Source organism: Lytechinus variegatus, chromosome 7 (genome assembly GCF_018143015.1).
Source record: "Lytechinus variegatus isolate NC3 chromosome 7, Lvar_3.0, whole genome shotgun sequence".
Taxonomy (NCBI): Eukaryota; Metazoa; Echinodermata; class Echinoidea; order Temnopleuroida; family Toxopneustidae; genus Lytechinus; species Lytechinus variegatus.
In genome coordinates, this window is record NC_054746.1 from 43486228 (window position 1) to 43507854 (window position 21627).

Sequence of the window (21627 nt, forward strand, 5' to 3'; positions counted from 1 at the left end):
CTGAACTTTCTTGTGATAGGTCAAACTGCGATCTAAAGCTGCGCTAACGAAGGCGGGAAATATAAAGACAATCAACATATAAATGGCTTTTTATTTTCGACACTGAACAGTGCACTGCTGATCGTGTGTATTGAGTTTTCAATCCTAATTAATGTTGCTGTTAAAATTTGAGAATCGACATTAAACATTCCCTTTTTTTTTTTGCATTGTCAAATGAACATTCTGTTCATAAACTTTCCATCTAACCAAATCGATGAATGCTATATAATAAATGGGATAAATCATGCCAAATCCACAAACTGGTTTTAGATGAACAAAGAGTAGACCATTAGGGATGATACAAACATGGAAAATAGACAGGATTTAGACCAATTGGCAATTCACTAATATTAAAAAAAAACTTGAGAAAATAAGAGAGAAAGGGTGAAGAACAGTGTGATGGGGATACAACAACATAACAGATTAGTCTTTTAAAATATAACATATTGAGGTAGAACTATGTTTTGCAAAAGGTGAAACAAATAGGCTGAAAATACTAAGTTTTTCTGATTTTCCATACTTCTACCAGTAAATTGTGTCATATATTTTGAGCAAAGAGTTGAAACAAGCAAAGACTAAAGTTAACCAGGAATGGAGAGGTTTATGACCCTGACACAAAAAAAAAAAACAAGAACCAATTATGATTGATGCACTGCTCTCATACTTTGTGGCTTTTCTTTCCACCATCATAAGATCATTTTCTTTTGTATTTAGGGGTGAATGCTTGAGGCAGAAAGCTGGTAGAATTGGACTTGTGAATAGGGTAATCAGTTGGAATGATGGTTACAAGGTCGTACAAGCCAGGTCTCTCCTCATCTCTCCTCGTTTAACTATTATTTTTCACACAATGCAAAATACCTTTTTAAATCTCTGATTTGTCCCCAAGGCTATCAATTTTGTGAGAATTTTTTTACAAAAGATATGTGCCAATTGGATGAAAATGATAAGCTCTTAAGCAAGGTAAGTTTGCAACACATTTATTATTATAATATGCTTATTGCATAAGTTTAAAAAGGTGGCAAAACAAAAGTTCTATTTATCCTATTTACCCTGCTAGCAGGATCTTTTGCATGGCTAGGGTCTATGCATTTTTTTTTCATCAAAATTTCAATAGAAAAGCATGAACATCCCCCCTTGTGTCAATCTAGTGATATCAACATGGGTAATTCCAGTGGCAATATGAATACGGCCACCCAAATCCTATCATCACTGTTCAATCGCTGTAGCCTCTCTAAAAATATTTTGGGATCCTCAATGCCACATATTTCTTACTATTCCTATTGAAAAGCAGAGTAGAGGTTGATTCTACCTCTGATATTACATAAAGCACTCAAACACTGCCAAGTTTAAGTTGGTATTAAGGGGCTTTTACATCAGGTGGTTTCAAACTGCCTCGATCACAAGAATCCCCGTTAAATTACGAGAACTTTTTAAAGCTAAAAAATACCCGTTAATTATTCCTGCATTCACACCGCCCCGAAACACATCCTTCGGGATAAGTTCCTGAAGTTACGAACATGCGCAGTGTGGTCTGATAAGCAGGCAAGGCGGGAGATTCAAAATCACTAGCCCAGCAGCCACCCCCGCCGCCGCGCCCAACGACACGCTGGGATAAAAGTTCCCGTAATTTGCTTTCACATCGCCAAAATACCTGCGACCTTGGAAAAATCCCCACGAAAGTTCTCGTAATTTCGCCAAGTACCTACTATTTAGCGGGTATTTTCTTTCGGGGAAATTACGCGTAGTTTGCTTTCACATTACCAAAATACCTGGTATTTTCTGATCGGGGTAAATTTCCCGATCAGAGAATACCTGGAACTGGCGAACTTCGAGGCGGTCTGAAAATACCTAATTTCACCGATCCAACACAGATGATCCCAGTTGAGGTATCTGGTGGGTTGCACTTGTTGTCACAATGCTGGGTATATATTTGGACAGTCAAGGCTGCAACATGAACCTTGCCAAAAGAGTCAAGTAGCATAAACATCTTTCATAACGCTCCCATATTTCAATTTCATGTTTGTGATTTTGAAATACAATTACTTTTAATATTGATTGATCAGAGCCGTTATTTTGCAGAAACATCTTTCAAATCATGATTCTAACTCTAGGGTAAAAAGTGGCAATTAAATGCACCCCTAGACTATATTACAATGTGTCCAAACTTGACCACCATTCAACCACTGCCATGCCCCCCTGTCTACCAGTACTACGTGTGTCAGGGGCGTAAACAAACCCCTCCTAACCGTTTTTTCTCACTCCAGCACGTGTGCAACTGATTGGGTCATGTGCCACTGACCACAAAGAGTTTTAACACTTCCTTAGAGGTTGACTAGGAGTCTAGGACCTTGAAACCTTAATCTTTTGATTGGACCGCACTTGAATTGTAGGATCCAGGTCAACATAAAATCATCAAGGCTCATTTTTATGATTCTGATTCTTGGAATCACCACCACAGTACTCAACTTGATGCCATCAAGAAATACCAGTTTAGCAATACCAAGGAGGTGCTGGTAACTCCATGGTAACATCCCATTTCACAAATGTGGAAGCGTCGTGGTGTAGCTGTTCTGACTCTTGCCTTGTAATCAGAGGGTTGTGTGGTTGAATCCCACCACAGCCTAGCGTCCTTTGGCAAGACGTCAATCCACAATGTGCCACTCTCCACCCACGGCCAGGTGTTAACTGGGTACCCGGTGGGATGTGAAAGCCGATCTAGTATGCCTAGCAATTGAGTCTTGGAACTCTTGTTGGAATACTCCCCAGGGAGTGGAGAAGGTGCAAACATTGTATGCGGGCATGCAAGGATTCGATGACCGGGCTAATATATCTGTAAAGCGCTTAGAGACGTTGTTCCGATGTGGAAAGCGCTATATAAATGCGGAATATTACTTTTAAATTCACCCTTAAAAAATCCTGATTGGGAAAGTACAAATTGCACTAATTATTTTTAAACAGTCTGCACTTTTTCATTATGAGTGCAAAAAGGAATCATGCAGACTGCTCGAGTTTTTTCTTTAACAAGAAATCCTGCAAGCTATCCAAAAGATGAACGATCTCAAGAATATTTGTATAAATGGAGACACAACTATTTGGATATTTTGTAGGCTTAAAAAGGTAATTGCAACTTATTAGTATTTACAAAATGATAAGCTATTATGCAAATTATCAAACCAATTCACAGGCAGAGAAACACTCAGGTTTTGGCTAGGTATAAACCCTGAAGAGGGTTATTTGGAATAGTAACTTGAGAATGAGTAAACTTGGCTGATGAAGCTCCAGCTTTCAATCATGTATGGCATGCCAACTTCAACCTCCTAAAGGTATTAAAGAAAGGGATTAACACCTCCTCGAAGGAAGGTTACTACCAATAGAAGAAGGCATTCACCTTACCTTCAACAAAAACTTGAAAATTTTGAAACGTTGGATGACAAATGTTATATTTTCCAATAAAGTGGGATGGAAATTATTTTCTCTTGTTTTAAGATTTTTTTTTTGTGTGTGGAGGATAGCACACTGGGTGCTCAAGCATTTAAAGAGAGAGAAAAGTCTCACAATAAACCATAGCATATGACTGGCAAATCTCCTAGACTCTATAAACTGTGTTCTGTTTAGAAGAAAACCCTTACAGTTCCTAAATGGAGAGATATTGACAATGAAACCTCTATGCTTTCTGCATCAACCATAATCTGAAAAGTTAAGTTTTCGAAAGGATTGGTCAAATAAATGATAATTTGTCGAAATCAATGAATATTTGGTTAGAATCTAAAAGTTTGTTGATTTTAACATTTTCTGTTAAAGGACAAGTCCACCCCAATAAAAACTTGATTTGAATAAAAAGAGAAAATTCAACAAGCATAACACTGAAAATTTCATCAAAAACGGATGTAAAATAAGAAAGTTATGGCACTTTAAAGTTTCGCTTATTTTCAACAAAATAGTTATATGAACGAGCCAGTTACATCCAAATGAGAGAGTTGATGACATCACTCACTCACTATCTCTTTTGTATTTTATTATATGAAATATGAAATATTTTTATTTTCTCATCATTGTCATGTGAAATGAAGTTTCATTCCTCCCTGAACACGTGGAATTCCATTATTTTAACATTTTGTGTTTCAGGCAAGGAGGTCCTAATCGTCAAATTCGTAAAAATTGAAATATTGTATAATTCAAACAATAAAAAACAAAAGAAATAGTGAGTGAGTGACGTCATCGACTCTCTCATTTGGATGTAACTGGCTCGTTTATATAACTAATTTGTTGAAAATAAGCGAAACTTTGAAATGTCATAACTTTCTTATTTTACATCCGATTTTGATGAAATTTTCAGCATTATGCTTGTCAGATTTTTCTCTATTGATTCAAATAAAAAAATTTCTGAGGTGGACTTGACCTTTAAAGTAACTTATGCTTTAACAACTGCACAAGAAAATGTAAAGGAGTAGGCCTAATGATTTTCTTTCTCAAATTGTTTCATTTCTGTGGTATGTCAGAGTTGTATAAAACGATATCACAGTGAGACACAGGTAGTGATACAGGGGTCGATTGCACGAAAGGGTCTTTCCAAGGACCGTCTTTCGTGTCGCCCATCTTTTATGATACGCTATAAGCGGAGCGTTTTTGAAATTTCTGATAAAGAATAAGATTCGTTAGCTTGCTTTTTAATCAAATTTTATACAATTTCATGATATATCACATCATTTTATAAACAAATATTTTGTTTATTTTAACGGATGAATGAAATATGTTTGCAGATGATTTATTTAAAATGCTTTTCACATGGCGCATCATAAAAGATGGGCGACACGAAAGACGGTCCTTGGAAAGACCCTTTCGTGCAATCGGCCCCAGGGGTCGATTGCACGAAAGGGTCTTTCCAAGGACCGTCTTTCGTGTCGCCCATCTTTTATGATACGCTATAAGCGGAGCGTTTTTGAAATTTCTGATAAAGAATAAGATTCGTTAGCTTGCTTTTTAATCAAATTTTATACAATTTCATGATATATCACATCATTTTATAAACAAATATTTTGTTTATTTTAACGGATGAATGAAATATGTTTGCAGATGATTTATTTAAAATGCTTTTCACATGGCGCATCATAAAAGATGGGCGACACGAAAGACGGTCCTTGGAAAGACCCTTTCGTGCAATCGGCCCCAGAATGACAGGTAAACACAGACAGTAGTAAGATGGAGGCTAACTTATACCCTTTTTACACACGCTAAAATTTCCTTAACCCCGTACTATAGGTAGGGCTAAATTGCCATTTAGCCCCACCTATAGTACGGGGTTAAGCTTAGCCCACTTTCTTTTTACACAGCATTTTTGCAAAGTGGGCTAACCCCACCTTTAGTACGGGATTATTTGGCCCTGCAAAAAAGCAGGGTTATCCCACCAATTGCGGTGCTAAGAGCGATAGAACAGGGTTAAGATCGCTAGTGTAAAACGAAAGTGGGGCTAAGTGCTCCCATTCATGCCCCGCAACAGAGTCGGCCCTGTTGTCCAATCAGAGGTAAGCATAATGAATATTCATGAACAGCGAACACGGCGATGAGAAAAAGCACACGCCATATTAAAGTCAGCGAGTTGGAATTCGTGTTTTAATACTTTCCTCATCGACACTCGTGAATATTCATGATCTACCACTAGTCCGGGGTTAGTGAGTTTCGTGTGTGAAAAGCAAACATTCCTTATCCGGGGTTAGCAATAACAATTTGGCATGTGTGAAAAGGGAAAAATAGTACGGGGTTAAGGATAGTACGGGGTTAGCAATAGTATGGGGCTAAGAAAATCCTGTGTAAAAAGGGTAATAGGGTACTTTCAGACTCATTCAATCACAGAAAACAAATGGTATTTTTTATCATGAATTCTGCCGATATCAGATAACACCAAACGTTTTGCAAGTATGAAAGCAAATCACTTGATTATCTTTGGAAGAAAAAGAACGCTAATTGCTGGATACTTTTCAAAGTTATGAGAACTTTCACAGGAATTGACCCAAAGTCGAAGGGATCTTTTTGGCAGTGTAAAAAAACATGAACTATGAGTAGATATAAGGCAAGTGGAACAGGTAGGGAGCCTATATGCTTATTATAGGAATGCAAGAGTCTTGTTGCTGGATCATAACTACAGTAATTCATCTGGTTCAGGTGTGTGTGATCATGATTTATCAGGTAAGTTTAGCCTGATCAAGCAAAGTACATTTATTTTGTGATGGAGTGGGTGTGAACTCATCTTCATAGGGACTGTGGAAAGACAAGGTCTAGGCTACAGGTAAGAAGAGAATGCTGTAGAAAATAGGAAGAACTCCCGCTGAATGATAGTACATACAGAACTGACCCCCAACCTGTAAGGTCAAGACTTGGTAGTATTACCTTGTCTAGCTGGTGGTATGGTGTCAGGAGCTGACATCACCTTAAGAAACACAAGGAGGCATTCCTGATACATGTCAGCCCCAAAGGGGGAATGCTTGGGATGATATGACGAATGAAATTTATAAACTTCACATGTATTTTTACAGACACAGGAGAGGGGAAATCATCAAATATCTAACAAGTACTTTTCTTAGCAGAACAGACACTTCCCCCAAAATACAGGGTTTAGAAACCTAATTTTAAGTTTCGGTAAATCCTTTTGAAATGTCTGTCATTGTTACATTTCAATAATATACATGATGTGACAGCGTAAGCCTATTATGTCCTAAACCTGATATGGTGTGGATGATACAAAATAGTAACAAGACACAATTTATAAATTTTATGATCTACAGGGGTGGCCCTATTATTTTTCAAGTAAAACCACTTTGCAAATGTCAAATTGGCTGAAAACTTCATGAAATAACCTTTTAATTTTATGAAGCTTTCTGATATTCATTCAGCAAATTTGATAAAAATACAAATTCAAATCACAAACAATCAACAGCAGAAAAAAGACAGATTTATCATAAAATTTGATGGTTGCTTCACTTTATAGCAGAACTTCCATCTATCTTGTATTTGCAATTAATAAACTTATTAACCCTTTTTTTCATTCATATCTGAGTCATGAAAGATAAGAATACATAGTACCATTTGAAAACCAACCCGAATATGATCACAGACATAACCATCTAAGGCCAAAGGTCTGTCAATAGGATACAAGTATACATTAAAAGTTTGAAGCTGTTCACGTTGCAATTTGTTTATTATCTGTCCATATCTGTTTAAGGATCCAAAGTTCTGTTTAATAAGCTGATTAATAATTTGAATGATTCTGTGGTTTTTAAACTGTAAACATTTGGATCTATATACCCCTTTTATCTTCAGATAAGATTAAAAATCAGTAGCATCTTGTTTACTCCTTCATAAAATATTATTATGACACCAATAAGAGATACCCTTTTATAATCTAATCTTATTTCATTTCTCACAAGAAAGTAAAAAAGTTTTAAATGAGTAAACAGTCATTATGTACACAGGACCATGCCTCTATCAATAAACTGTTCAGCAGCTGCCTATTCAAAATGACACACCCCTTAATAGAATTGATGATGCAAGTTCTTTACCCTTTCTTTATGGGTTCTGTTCATATTCTATATTCTTCTACATTTCATCTATGATGTATAATTTCTAATAATACTACATGTTTATTAGATATTACTTATGTTTTCTTTATTTCTTGTGGGAGTACAAGAATTTCTTCAGACTGAATTTCATTTAATTTGTTTAAGGGTATTAGATTATTATTATTATCATTATTATCATTACGTTAATAATAAGATGCATTTGAAAAAAATGGGAATTCATTTTGCTGATTATCCCAAAAGTGAGTCCTCCTGAAATTATGGAAATACCGTAGTAATACATGTAAATATACAAACGATGCATGCAATGGGTGCCTCAAATCATGAAAACAACTTGAAGAAATGATTTATTATGAATCAGTTGGTTGTTGCTCTAGCATGAACCTGGGTGTCTTCAATACAAGTCAGTCCAGCATTTTACCTTGTATATTATATTCACCAGGAATGTCAAAGCTTTGGAAAGGCAGGCCCCCTACTTTGTCTACAATCAGTGAAATGAATTAGAATAGTTTCTGTGACACTTGTAATGATTTTAAGTCATTCTTTGTTCATTAGAACTATCTGAATAAAGGATAATATATATCAAATAACTTTTTAAAGACTATACGTACCTGGTTTGTGTATCTCGTCTTATCTTGTTCGTTCATGAAGTGAGTGATTTGTTTCCTGACAATCTCTCTTGGATTTCGTCACCACCCATGTTCACCATGACCTCAGAAAGACACTCATCATCCTCTAGACAAGCTTCTATTCTGGGGAAAATTAAGAGTTATTTGAGAATTAATCTTTAGTTCGAACCTTTGTCATATAAGAGAATGAAATAAAAAAGATAAGATATGGTGCACAAAACTGTAGCCATTCCATCAATCAATCAATCAAATAACCTAAGATATAAGCATTTGTGAAATGCAAGATTGTTTGAAAATTCAGAGGCATTTATAGAGCACAAAGTTACCCCACAAATTCAATTACAAATTTCATTGATAGCAGTTTCAAACTTCTGCCTACCATTTTTACTTTTTTTTATATCATAAGATTTGAACAGATAAATTTTCATTTCAATCTGAAAAATAATCCCTTATCGTGTAGGGTTCAATGGAGACCCACTTTTCATTTGTTAATTATTCATCTTCACAAAGGAAAAATACATAAGTGTATGATTTTAGTATAGCTTTTGTCACATTGCTAACTAGCTCATAACATTTCTTTTCTAAATACATGTATAAATATTGCATTATTTGTTGTGAAAAACTATTCTCTATTTTCATTCACAATGTGTCACCAATCCTATCCTTGTTTTCTAGAATATGATCCCCTTCTAATTGCACAGGCTTAAATACAGTAATCCACTCTCCCTAGTTGGAAAGATGCCAAAAGAAAATGGGATTCTAGGAAGTGAAACAACTATACCCTGAGGTACAGACAGTATGACGTAGACACTGCACGACAAAAGGAAATACAACACTTCTGATAATTTCATTCCTTAATCACACTGTTTCTGTTGGGTTTTAAATAAAATGTGACACAAGGAATATTGTGGTGACTCAAGTCAGTTTAATTCTTTATTTACATATTGCATGTTTGTAACAATATCTTGTTCAGTTATAATCTTTCTTACTTATATACATTCTGTTCTGTATTTAAATCAATTTATATTGAATTTTGTAAGCGAGTCATATTACTCAATAATGAAAAACTATAAACGCATTTACATACATTTTAAACATTTATCCACCTTAAAATCATTAATCGAACACATTTTTTTTTCCTTTTTAAAATCTCATATCTATAATTTTGGAACCCACTATTATCGTAACTTTGCCAATCAATGGTAACTACCACGGTAACACTGATCAGCAGCCAATCATAATCAAGGATTCCATGACAGACACGATCGGATGACAAAGTTACCATAATGGTAACTTTTATGCAACAGGGCACAGGGTGAATTATACACATGTCTCATGAATAATATATTTTAGGCCTGATATTTTTAAAAGGCCATGATATATTTGAATTGAGGAGAAAGAAAGGTCTGCATTTTCATTTTATTTTGCATTTTACTCTTGACACTTTGCCAAATTCAACCAAAACTAAAACCAAGACTGAAACGCTGAGTGTAATCAACATTGGAATCTGCATTGTTTGGATCATACTAATTTATGCTTCACACCTAGGTACAATCAAATTGTGAACCACAATTTTTGATGGATGTTTCCTTTCCTTCTGTTATTTTGATTATTCAAGGAGCATTGGAATGGGTATTAAATCTATTCATTTTGGTCATCAGTTTGAAATTAATGCAAGTTGGGGACCAATGAGTTTAACACACAGCTATACAACAGGCAGATGCTATGTTCACACAATATCAAAAGTGTGAGAAATGCCATATATATGACCCATTTTTATGATTAGTTACAAACCACACAAAAAAATCAAAACTGTCTCACCTTTCTTCAAAGATACCACTTTTTTGCTGGCTAAACTAGTAAGATATTTTGCAGTAAATCACAAATTAATGAACTGTTATGTGAACATAGCTGGCATTCCCTCACCACAAACATGAGTAGAAGGAAAGGATAAAATCTCAATTTTATTTTCTTTGATTTGGCAAGGTGAATGCCCTCTAGATTCGATGGAGAGGAAGTCATGGTAAATTAAAGAAGAAGTTTTCAATGTCAAGTGTCAAGAATGATTCTGAGAGTGTTTCAAGGCAAGTATACTATTTGGTACTACCATCCTTCCTCCTTTATTGATATGACTGACCAAACCTTCTCGGATGTAACTCAACACAAATAAAAAAATAAATACTTTTATTTTACCTTTGCAAGTACTATCATACAGATAAGTAAAATTAAAATAATTTGTTCACAATTGCTATATTGGCCCAGATATAACTGATAACTTTCTATTAATCTCTGGACCATGTCCAGTCTGGACCTGGCCTGAACCCACATTCCCCAGAGCAGTGCTGTTTTGATCTGGACTATTTGGCCCGACCCTTTTATACCCCTTTCATTTTGATTTTGACTTTATGAACGCATTTCGAAAGTAATGCGGATAATTGCCATGGAGCGGTCACAAGGTCACCCTTTTCCAACGCAACCGCATCGGAGGGGGTGTGTGCGGTTGCCATGACGATTATCCTCCTTTTTCAGGACGGGCGCTCGTAAAAACAGTGCGGATTATTTTTGGAGTTTATGAATGCAATTTTTATTGAATTATCCGCATTACTCTTAGGCCGCTAATTGGAGGATAGGTTTATGAAAGGGGTATTAGTAAATGAAAATGTAAGACGCCGATTAGTGCAACTTACTGAAAGGGATATATTCATTGAGTTGAAAATCAGCAGAGTTCTGTACAGGTCACAGAACCTGCAGCAAAACTTGAAGCAGCTTGATAGGAAATTTTCCACTTCCATAGAAAGTTTGGATGCTATGAAAATGATGATTGATAGAGGAAGGTAAAAGATTAAGAGAGAGGAAGAGAGATAGGAAGAGGAAGAAGGGTTAGGTGATGGGTGAGGTACATGGATAAACTAAGGTGTGTTCAAGATTCGTTTGGAGACACACCAAGTTCAAAACACACTTGCGTTATTCGGCTTTCATTTATGTAGGAATACATCATTTTCAAAATAAGATTCTTTGGTGAAATAAAAACTTGAAAATTTATTTTTCTGTGATTCATAGGCCATGCTGCTAAACTATTAAAGTGTTCCTGGTTAAAAGTTAATTTTCTAATTTTTCTGTTTACCTAAAGATTATTCATTTCCAAAGTTAATATTCGTTATTGGATAAAATGAAGGAGTGCATCACTGCAGCTTGTCTAATTGTTTGGTTACTCTCTAAATTTCAAGGATTTGAAATATATCCAGATTTGTTGGAATAGTGATGGCAAATTGTTTATTTTTTTATCACAAAGAATACCCTTTTAAGTCTCTAAAGATTAAGAAGTTAATCCTTAGTATCATCCAGATACCTTCTACATATCTACGGATTTAAAAGCTGATCCTTGGTATTCGCTTCTTAAAGTGTTTATAAACAACATTCCACAACTTTGGACATTTTCTCCAATGACTAAATCTTACATTTAAATATGGTTTATATTTTGCAGGTTGTTTTAAAGGTCAAGTCCACCTCAGGGAAATGTTGATTTAAATCAATAGAGAAAAATCAGACAAGCACAATGCTGAAAATTTCATCAAAATCAGATGTAAAATAAGAAAGTTATGACATTTCAAAGTTTCGCTTATTTTCAACAAAATAGTTATATGAACGAGCCAGTCACATCCAAATGAGAGAGTCGATGACGTCACTCACTCACTATTTCTTTTGTTTTTTATTGTTTGAATTTTTACGAATTTGATGATTAGGACCTCATTGCAAAATGTTAAATAATGGAATTCCACATGTTCAGGGAGGAATGAAACTTCATTTCACATGACAATGATGAGAAAATTAAAATATTTCATATTTCATATAATAAAATACAAAAGAAATAGTGAGTGAGTGATGTCATCAACTCTCTCATTTGGATGTAACTGGCTCGTTTTTATTTTTTATTGGGGTGGACTTGTCCTTTAACATGTTCAGGGGAAGTTTACCTCCCCAGTTGTACGTACACCCACCACCACTTTGAACGTTGTGGAGCGTTGCGGCCCAGTGGATTAGTCTTCTGACTTTGAAACAGAGGGTCGTGGGTTCGAATCCCAGCCATGACGTAGTTTCCTTCAGGAAGAAACTGATCCACAGTGTGCTGCACCCAACCCAGGTGAGGTAAATGGGTACCGGTAGGAAGTAATTCCTTAAAAAGCTGTGTGCGCTATGAATGCCTAGCTTAGCCGGGTAATATAGGAGCGCCTTGAGCACCTAACAAGGTGGATATGTGCGCAATATAAATATCCTATATTATTATTATTTTCCAATCCTTTCTCCCACCCCCCTCTGTAGGAATGATCATATCTCATGCTGTTTACCATGACGATTCATGATGACACTCTCGCTCTCTCTATGGCTGCGTTTATGCGACCTCGACCCAGAATCATGATTTGAATCACCATTTGAATCATGATTCAAAACAGCAGCATGAATCACGATCCGACAGAATCAGCGTTTATACGACCATCTTTCTAACGCTGTTTCTCCCTGAATTCGGGCCGATCCAGTGCGCATCACAGTGGGCAGTTTGACCCAGGAAGTATAGGTCAACATTTTCGCACGTGTTTCTAACTTCACGTCGGCTGCTAGATTTTTGCTGCCGCCGGAGCTAACGCGCGATCGTTTGTGCAAGTGCAACGCTTACTCGGCTTCCGAAAAATAAATCTTTCACTTCCATAATTCCGTGTATTGTACCTCATATTGTTTTTGATCGGGAACCAGAAGGGGTCATCATCCTCCCTCCCACCTCCTGATCGATTTTTCTTGTCTATGATGGTTCTGTACTGGGCACGAATTCTGTTAATTTTGTCTCGACAGGCGGTGCCACATCTCCGTTGAAATCCCTCCCTCGCAAGCGCCGCTGAAAGGGATCGTCTTATTTCTGTGAATCCCGGTAAGGGATGCTTGTGCTTCAGGCTGAGCCCAAAGCACAAGCAGAGCCCTGAGTTCATCGTCAGTCCAATTTGTGCCTTTGGAACTTGAAGAAATGATGGATGAAAACAATGAAATATACAAATGACGCTACAGTACAACCCCGGGGGTACAATACACAGAATGATAATTCCTAAATGCTGGCAATACTGCTACACGAAAATTAACCTGCACGAAACACAGCGCGCGCCTTTGAGTCGAACCCGGAAGAAGCACGACACAATGACGTCATAGAATCATGATTCAAATCACGATATCGTTCATACGACCTTTTTCGTTCGTGATTCTAATCATGATTATATTCAATTTCGACTAAGGGTGCGTTTATTCGACACTTTTTTACCCTAGAATCATGATTAGAATCATGATTCAAATCACGATTCTGCAGAATCACGATTGCGTTTAGTCGAAATTGAATATAATCATGATTAGAATCACAAACATGAAACACGAAAAAAGGGGCGTTTGGAAAGACGTTTCTGTAGAATCACGAACGAAAAAGGTCGTATAAACGATATCGTGATTTGAATCATGATTCTATGACGTCATTGTGTCGTGCTTCTTCCGGGTTCGACTCAAAGGCGCGCGCTGTGTTTCGTGCAGGTTAATTTTCGTGTAGCAGTATTGCCAGCATTTAGGAATTATCATTCTGTGTATTGTACCCCCGGGGTTGTACTGTAGCGTCATTTGTATATTTCATTGTTTTCATCAATCATTTCTTCAAGTTCCAAAGGCACAAATTGGACCGATCGACGATGCATTAACTCGGGGCTCTGCTTGTGCTTTGGGCTCAGCCTGAAGCACAAGCATCCCTTACCGGGATTCACAGAAATAAGACGATCCCTTTCAGCGGCGCTTGCGAGGGAGGGATTTCAACGGAGATGTGGCACCGCCTGTCGAGACAAAATTAACAGAATTCGTGCCCAGTACAGGACCATCATAGACAAGAAAAATCGATCGGGAGGTGGGAGGATAATGACCCCTTCTGGTTCCCGATCAAAAACAATATGAGGTACAATACACGGAATTCTGGAAGTAAAAGATTTATTTTTCGGAAGCCGAGTAAGCGTTGCACTTGCACAAACGTTTGCTCGTTAGCTCCGGCGGCAGCAAAAATCTAGCAGCCGACGTGAAGTTAGAAACACGTGCGAAAATGTTGACCTATACTTCCTGGGTCAAACTGCGCACTGTGATGCGCACTGGATCGGCCCGAATTCAGGGAGAAACAGCGTTAGAAAGATGGTCGTATAAACGCTGATTCTGTCGGATCGTGATTCATGCTGCTGTTTTGAATCATGATTCAAATTGTGATTCAAATCATGATTCTGGGTCGAGGTCGCATAAACGCAGCCTAAACGCAATCGTGATTCTGCAGAATCGTGATTTGAATCATGATTCTAATCATGATTCTAGGGTAAAAAAGTGTCGAATAAACGCACCCTAAGAATGATCATATCTCATATGGTTTACCATGAAGATCCATGATGACTCAATGCTGACAGGAGACCTTGCTGAAGGAAAAGTCTCTTGAACTAAACTGATGTGGTAGACCACAAGACTTAATAAGATGAACAGCATGGCATCCAATATCAAGATCACTGGGTGTTCCCCTGTCTACCTGTGATGGAGAGAGAATACAATCAGATGACCATCATCTTTTGACAGCAAAGGGAATGAAATCAGGATTATGAAATGGTGAGGGTCACTTCTGCCAACTTGACTCAACCATGGAGCTATTACAGAGAAACTGTGCTTGCAGTGTGATAAGAAAGTGAAATGGGGATTCAGTATAAAATAGAAAAAGAGAAATTTGGAAAATCAGGTCTCCGGCTGAATAGTCTTCTATTGATCCATGGTGCTGTAATCAGGGATTCTTATTGAAATGCGCATATTCCCTTTCAGATTATAAAGCAACGTGGTATGAAAAGAATTATTTGATATTTTCATTAGGCCTCCTCCTTCATTCAAAGTTCTTTACTTTGTTTTCTCCTTTGGATGCCTAATGCAAAGCCTTTTTTGTCAATGTTGTTGCTACTACAGTACTTGCTAGTAAATGCCAAGTAACTAAATATAGACTAGACATCCCCCCAAAAAACAACTGACCCCCCCCAGCTCATCCACACCCTTCTGATGGAGCGCATTGAAAAAGACACACAACTTTGATTATTATTTACATGTGTATGGCTGCTATATGAAGTGAAAGCAAAGAATATGACTATCAGCATGCAGTTTGGACTGAAAATGAAAGTGGGCTCGATAATGGCATAGAATAATGATTCAAATCACTGGTACATTTAGGGTGCGTTTATTCGACACTTTTTTACCCTAGAATCATGATTAGAATCATGATTCAAATCACGATTCTGCAGAATCACGATTGCGTTTAGTCGAAATTGAATATAATCATGATTAGAATCACAAACATGAAACACGGAAAAAAGGGCGTTTGGAAAGACGTTTCTGTAGAATCACGAACGAAAAAGGTCGTATGAACGATATCGTGATTTGAATCATGATTCTATGACGTCATTGTGTCGTGCTTCTTCCGGGTTCGACTCAAAGGCGCGCGCTGTGTTTCGTGCAGGTTAATTTTCGTGTAGCAGTATTGCCAGCATTTAGGAATTATCATTCTGTGTATTGTACCCCCAGGGTTGTACTGTAGCGTCATTTGTATATTTCATTGTTTTCATCCATCATTTCTTCAAGTTCCAAAGGCACAAATTGGACTGACGATGAACTCAGGGCTCTGCTTGTGCTTTGGGCTCAGCCTGAAGCACAAGCATCCCTTACCAGGATTCACAGAAATATTAAGACGATCCCTTTCAGCGGCGCTTGCGAGGGAGGGATTTCAACGGAGATGTGGCACCGCCTGTCGAGACAAAATTAACAGAATTCGTGCCCAGTACAGGACCATCATAGACAAGAAAAATCGATCGGGAGGTGGGAGGGAGGATGATGACCCCTTCTGGTTCCCGATCAAAGACAATACGAGGTACAATACACGGAATTCTGGAAGTAAAAGATTTATTTTTCGGGAGCGGAGTAAGCGTTGCACTTGCACAAACGATCGCGCGTTAGCTCCGGCGGCAGCAAAAATCTAGCAGCCGACGTGAAGTTAGAAACACGTGCGAAAATGTTGACCTATACTTCCTGGGTCAAACTGCGCACTGTGATGCGCACTGGATCGGCCCGAATTCAGGGAGAAACAGCATTAGAAAGATGGTCGTATAAACGCTGATTCTGTCGGATCGTGATTCATGCTGCTGTTTTGAATCATGATTCAAATGGTGATTCAAATCATGATTCTGGGTCGAGGTCGCATAAACCCAGCCTTATTCCACCTTTTTGAACATGTTTCTGCAGAAATGTCTCTCTAAACGTTCCCTTTTTCAATGTTTCATGTTTGTGATTTGAAACATGCTTACTTTTACTTTTGACTAAATGCAACCATGGTTCTACAGAAACATGTTTCTAAACGGTTTCAAATCACGATTCTCGGGTAAAAAAAAGTGGCACATAAATGCACCCATAGTCTCCTCTCATTCCCTGTGCAGCATAACCTCATTCAGAATGCCTTGATAAAAGGCTACTCCATCAGTGGTTTAGTACATGGTAAACTGATTAATGAGATGTGACTTTAAAAGAAAACAAGGGATGTAATTGCATAAGGATGTGACCTTGATGAGAACGCTCACCCTGATGAGCTCCTCTCTTCTAACAACACATCTTTATTCCATTACATTAATGATACCTTCAAATTGAGAAGCCAAACAAGCTATGAGGGGTGGGGCAGAGAGACAGGGGAAGGGGGAGAAAAATGAATGCCAAAGAAAGAGACATTGAGGGGAATCACAAATGTAAAAGTTTGTTTATGACACTGTTCTCATTATCAATATCAAACAAGTTTCGTGGAAACTAGTGTAACAAGTAATGAGAACAGTCGAAGCGGTCTTGGAAGCAATCTTCCTGACCAGTTCGAAAACCACCTCGCGATATAGTTTTCAAGATGGCTTTGCCTTGTTAAAATGGTTTTAGTGTAAGTGAGCAAACAACAGTTCTTCAGGAACTGATCTTCGCACATTTTGAGCGCGCTTCTCCATACATGTGTGTTGAATTTCTACATCGCGGCTTCAAATTTCGCGCAAAACATGTTACCCCTGAAAGCATTCCCATGGCAACAAGACTGCTTTACGTGAAGTGGGTTTTGAAAACCATTGCTAAGTGATCAAATGGGATCGCTAGCGCTAGCAACACGATCTTCCAAACTAGTTTCCTGAACAGGTTTCCACTAAACTAATTTTAGGATTTTAATGAGAGCAGTGTCTATGAGGCTGTTCTCACTACGTTCCTAAAACTAGTTTACTGGAAACTAGTTTAGTGGAAACTAGTTTAACGCCTAGTGAGAACGGTCAAAGCGGTCTTGGAAGCGATCTTCCAAACCAGTTTGGAAAACCACCTCGCGATGTAGTTTTCAAGATCGCTTTGCCTCGTTAAACTGGTTTTACCGTGAGGACACATGTATACGCGCGTTGATAGAAACTTTTTCTTCCTTCCTTCCTTTCGTTAAGACTGTATCATTGCGTGAGTGAACGGCATGCATCCCATATTTTCTTGCTGGACGGACAGAAACTATATGGGATGCATCGCGGTCCTTGCATGCTAAGCATACCGTAATTTTTATTCGCTTACTTTCCTTATTTCGAGGTCGATTTTCTTCGTTCGAAATTGAAAATGGACTAGTATTGGATGTCTGAATGTAATATGCCTTTGAAAACGTGATTAATATCGAATACAATAATTTCATTTCGAAGATCCTTCTACAGGCAGACAAGTCTTACGTAATAGCACAGCTGTTGTTTATCATTTCGTCCTTGGCTCAATGCTCGTTTGGCTGGCCCGTGGTGGTGAAATTGAGACAAGGGGATTACCTGGCCAAGATGGGTTTATCGGGGTTGGAAATGTTGTTTGAGAGTTTCCAAACGAAAAACGGGGTATCCGACCGCAGTTTGCAGTCCGAAGTGCGGTCGAGAATCAAACGGGAAATTTTCGTAATGCTAGTTTTAGAAAGCGTAATGAGAACAGCCTCTATGTGTGTGAGGGTGAGTTTAGGTGGTTTCACATCGCCTTGATCATAAGAATCCTCATTAAATTACGAGAACTTTTTTAGGCTAAAAAAATACCCATTAATTATTCCTGCACCCACACCGCCCTGAAACATAACCCTCGGGATAAGTTCCTGAAGTTACGAGCATGCACAGTATGGTCTGATAAGCAGGCAAGACGCGAGATTCAAAATCACTAGCCCCGCAGCCACCCACGGCACCCGCACCCAACAACACGCTGAGCTTAAAGTTCCCGTAAATTGCTTTCTCATTGCCAAAATACCTGCGACCTACTATTTAGTGGGTATTTTTTTTCGGGGGAAATTACGCGTAGTTTGCTTTCAGATTACCAAAATACCTGGTATTTTCTGATCGGGGTAAATTTCCCGATCAGAGAATAACTGGAACTGACAAACTTTGAGGCGGTCTGAAACCACCTTATGTAAGTGTGTGTGTGGAGGGGGGGGAGCAGTGGTGAAAAGATCACATGTTAGTATTCTCTATGTTGATATGGGGTGTTTTGGAATGTTACGAACCCCTAGGCATCTCTCTTCCTGATCCAAACTGATCCCTACAAAATAATATCTGGTTACCATTTACCAAGGGGTAATGTTTCACATTGTGGTTTATGTACTGTTATCCGATGAAGATTGTAAACTATTCAATCCAATCAATGTACACAAGGGGAGCTATTCACATCCATCAGATTATAAAAGTATGTGCCAATTTAATATCAACACTCGTTCAGGCTTAAAAGAAAACAGTAATTGATTTCATACAATCACACCAGCTTGACCTGATAAAATCACAGTGGATACAAGACAGAAAGAAACTAGACTCACAAGATAAGCATTTTACTTGTTTCAAAAGATCTCCACAGAATGCTAAATATATTTTAAAAAACATTAATAAGAACAATCCCACTCCACTTTGATCCACAATAAAAATGGTGAATTAAAATAATCCATTTTAATAACCTTTTCTAATGACTGGTCAGTCATTGCCCTGTAATACCCATTGAGAGAACGGTAGTAAACACATCTCATGCTGTTTAGTGTAAAGCATTGTCATTCTTCATTATAAGAAAGGGTTACATTCTTACAGGCATCAACTGACTGGCCATATATTAGTTTTTACATCACCATGGATTTCAGTGAAAGAGCATATCGTCAGTGATTTTACGAACTCGGCCGGTCCCCAAAACATGACTTTGAGATAATCGGGTTTGGATGTTTTACAGATGCTCATAACTTCAAACTTTATTTATACCAATTTAAAGCATATATTTCATTCTTCTGTAATATACAAAATTTTGTCCTCAATTTGTATTTATTCTGTCAATATTTGAAATGAAGCGCTTATATGCATTTCAGAAGCTGCTAAATTTTACCCAAAACAAGGGGTTTGAGCCGGTTCGAAAAACCATGCGCACCATGCGCATTGTTTTTTAAGCGGCACAAACCACGGTTAAAACCAGTTCGTAAAATCATTTATGCCATGCGCATTTTATTTTAGAGGCACAAACCCTGCGCAAAGCATGTACACACCACATACGCGTCGTATCTAGGTTGGGTCTTTGACCTGTGATCGCCATTCCAGAGACTTTATAGTACGCAAAGAATGGTTTGAGCCGGTTCGTAAAATCAAAGGAGGGGGTTGAGCCAGTTCGTAAAAATATTAAATATGCCCTTATTTTTTAAATAATCACAATTTTTATCTGAAATTTTGGAAATCAATAGAGTAGATCCCTAGCTTCAAGAATATGTAAAGAAATAAATTTAGAAAATTTGACAAAAAATTGGGTTTGAGCCAGTTCGTAATAAATCACTGATGATATGATCACAGGTGAAGATTAGACCTAAACCATATAATATGGATGCAAAATTTAAACATCAATAAATTGAAGGATAAAAAAATTGTCTTACTTGGTAAATTATATGCTTCATAAAAATAAAATGATGATATGAGACGTTTGCAAATTTTTTAAAATACTCATGTACCTTATTTCATTCAAATATGGTAAATGCGATCATATTTAAATGGCTGTTTACTTGAAGATGTGAATTACTATAAAAACCGATCAATTCATAGTCACTCTCCACCTAGGTGTGGAATGGGTAGGCTTGCCCTGTAGGAGGCTATAGCATGCATAGCAACTGAGTTTAGAAACTCTGGTTCAAATGCTCCCCAGGAAGTGGAGAAAACGCTCAGAGAATATTGCAATGTATTAAGCATATATGAAAAACAGAATATTATTAGGTCAATTATCATACTATCACTACGCCTCACACAAGACTGCTCAGCATTTAAGAAAATATGAAACAGCTCACAATAATGTCTAAAACCCCATAGGTATCCATCAAATCTATTCACCGTATGACTTCATTCACTTGATATCACATAGGCCTATCAACCCGCATCATTTCATCACTTCAATTATACCAGAACAAAAGATATAACATAAACATGCCCATATTTCTGCCCATCAAGCTCCCATATCTCAATTTACTTTTTTACGCCTGCCCGCAAATCAATTTGTAATTTGAAAATGATTATGAAAATATTATTTTTTCGCTCCATATTTCTTGAGGGGGTATGGCAATGGGAGTACGGGATGGAGTCTAAATCATTTTGCACACTTGTGCAAATAGGGGCAAAACAAGCAATTTTGCAATTATTCTCAGTTTCAACAGTACACAGAGGTCAATACCCTTGATCAGTGCCTGGTGGTGGTGCCACCAGTGAAAACAAAAACAGCTACTGATCTATTCAACAGAAGTGGGAGGAAAAACATAGAAAGAGTGAATGAGGAGGGAGGAAGAGAGAGAGAGAGAGAGAGGGGGGGGGGCACACAGTAAGCTGTTTAGGTAACATTTCTCCTGTTAATAAAAAACAAGATTTTGAATATGCCAAATTGATTTATAAACATATCTAAATCGGTGATTAAATTAAGAATATTCTTGTTATACATGGAAAAGTCTCGGATGACATACTTATGCCGAAACCCCCAGAAAGCAACTATGAAACACAACATGATGTATCTTTTTAGGCAGATAAATGCAGGCTTTAAAATATAATTATTTATTAAACTAACTTTGAAATTACCACATAAGTGTATATATGAATATGAAAAGTAAATACAAATTCAGCCTTCATATCACAGAGCACTGTAAAGGAATGTTGTAATCATGCTGGAGGGAGTAAACTTGCTATTCACTACCCCTCCCCAAGCCATTCACATACCACCTGTCACCTTATACTTTCGCACAAGAAATGTTACAGGTTTCATTTTAAAGCTGCAGTACACCTATAGATTGGAAAATATCA

General features: G+C 37.6%; 1 long non-coding RNA gene across 2 annotated transcripts in view; it reads right to left on the reverse strand.

Annotated features, from left to right (window-relative positions):
- The window catches only part of LOC121419391, a 40076-nt gene extending 24598 nt beyond the window's left edge, over window positions 1-15478 (reverse strand). Inside the window, exons 1-2 of one of the 2 annotated variants that reach the window (XR_005970590.1) lie at window positions 14669-15478; window positions 8222-8357 (exon numbers count right to left, since the gene is read on the reverse strand). This is a non-coding gene — a long non-coding RNA (uncharacterized LOC121419391). Of the gene's footprint in view, window positions 1-8221; window positions 8363-14668 lie in introns of both variants that reach the window. The other variant, XR_005970589.1, reaches the window with a different exon arrangement.
- Between the last annotated feature and the right edge of the window lie 6149 nt (window positions 15479-21627).